Here is a 2366-nt window from a genome sequence, read left to right on the forward strand (position 1 = left end):
CTCCTCCTCCTCCTCCTCCTCCTCCTCCCCATTCCGGCGACTGACCCGACAGGGGAGGCAGCCTCTACCCTTCTGTGTGACCGGCCACACACACAGCTGCTCCTCCTCTCTTACTCTCTCCTGCCTTCCTTCACAGGCCTGCCAAAGACTAAGCCTGCCCTCCTGGTCCTGACCTGTGGGGAAAGGAAGCAAAGGGTGTTTCCCCTTGCTGTGAGCTCGTCTTTTCTCTTTTTGTTCTTTGAGTCACTTGAGTTCTGATGCACAGTGAGGATCTGGAATACAGACGTCTATATTCCAGAAGAGTGAGCAAGGCGTACAGGTCTAGTGAGCTTTTGCTGACAGCTCCGCAGCAAGCAGGGAAGCAGACTATGATGTCACGGAAACACGTCTGATGCAGCTGCTTCCTTAGTTCCCTCTCATGCGTTTTTCCCATAAGGAAATAAAAGTGAACAAAAAACGCAAGGCCAGAAGAGGGGCTGGGATACAGATGTTTGGGAGCCTTGACGTGGGTGCTGAGAACTGAACCCAGGTCCTCTTTAAAGAACAGCCAGTGCTCTCAGCCCCTGAGCCATTTCTCCAGCCCCAATCTTGAATACTTTCAAGGCTTGTTTGCTAGGGACTCCATTGCATTTGCTTTTCTTTGTACTTCCCATTTCAAATAAACGCCTGCTAGGTGGTTTCATATAAGCCACACCATTCAGTACTCCCCTGGGTCCACCCGGCTGACCCATCTTCCTGTGCACCTACTTAATCTTCTTGTTTTTAGCCTATTAACCCCATCTGTAGAATTATTGTCAGACATTGTAAGTTTGGTATCATCTCTCCTGTGTTTATTCCTCAGTGTAATTCTTATTGATTTTAATGCATCTTATTTATGTGTACGTAGGAGGTATTGCCTGTAGAGGTCAGAAAAGGATATCAAATCCTTTGGATCTAAGTACAGATGCCTGTGAGTCACCTGACCAGGGTGCTGGAAACCAGCATCCTCTGAAAGAGCAGCAAGTGTTCCTGACCAACTGGTCCATCTTTCTAGTTTTTCAGCTAAGTCTTAAGATTCAGTCAATGTCTTAAAAGAAAAAAAAAAATCTATGTGGCATAGGGGGATAGCTCAGTGGGTAGAGACACTTTCTGCCAAAGCTGGTGACCTGAGTGACAGAGAGAACAAACTCCTGCAAGTCAGGACATGCATCATGGCACTCCCCATCTCTGTAGTAAATGCAGTCAGATTTTTAAAAAGAATCTCTTTTCCTAGAAGCCTCCATCTCTGTCATTTGTCTTTCAAATGTGCTCTTCCAGCAGCCCTAAACTCCTCATTAATTCCTTATTCCTCTGCTCGGAAGACAACTTCCTCCATTCCCAAAGCACCTGGGGAACAGGAAGCACTCTGAGGGAGCTGATGAAGGGGTGCTGGGTCAGAAGATGTCCTCAAGTCCCTGGTCGCATCAGCTGCCCCCAGTGCAGGCACCCAGTGAGCCATCAGAGCCCACGGTCGGTTTTTCTCACTCACTACCTCCCTGTGAACTGCTCAATTGTGACTTTGGCCTTTTTATGCTATTTCTTCTGTCTGGGATCCCCCTTCCTCCTAATGTACCTGGTGGTGCCCAACCTTCAAACTAAATGTACATTCATCAAAAGTGGTATTTCTGAACGATTTGTTTGAATTTTATGCAGATGGGTGTTTTTCTTGCATGCTTGTGCCTCATACCTGTAGAGTCCAAAAGAGAGCACAGGATGCCCTGGAGCTGGAAATGGCTCATTGGTAAAGAGCATTGGCTGCTCCTGCAGAAGACCTAGGTTTGCTTCCCAGCACCCACGTGGTGGCGCACAACCCATCCAGTTTCAGGGAATCCAGTGCCCTTTTCTGTCTCCTGAGGGTGCCAGGCACAAACAAGGTAAGCATACATAGTGCAAGCAAACCACTCGTACACAAAAATAAAGGTAATATTTTAAAAAGTGTGTAATAAAATGATTGTGAGCCACCATGTGGATTCTGGAAATCAAACCCAGATCCTTTGGCAGAGCAATCAGTGTTCGTCACTGTGGAACCACCCATCTCCACACTCCCTTGAACAATTTTTATCTCTACAACAAAACTGTGTATGACAAATATCAAAGGAAAACTTCAAACTACATCTAATGCCAAGTAAATGTCAAATGTCAAGCTCCAAACTTGTCTAATGTAGATATATAGAACCCCATGTGTGTATACATGCACATCTGTAGCTATGTAGAACCCCATGTGTGTATAGGTGCCCATCTGTAGATATGTAGAACCCCATGTGTGTATATATGCACATCTGTAGATATGTAGAACCCCATGTGTGTATAGGTGCTCATCTGTAGATATGTAGAACCCCATGTGTGTA

This window comes from Microtus ochrogaster, unplaced genomic scaffold, assembly GCF_000317375.1.
Source record: "Microtus ochrogaster isolate Prairie Vole_2 unplaced genomic scaffold, MicOch1.0 UNK37, whole genome shotgun sequence".
Lineage (NCBI taxonomy): Eukaryota > Metazoa > Chordata > Mammalia > Rodentia > Cricetidae > Microtus > Microtus ochrogaster.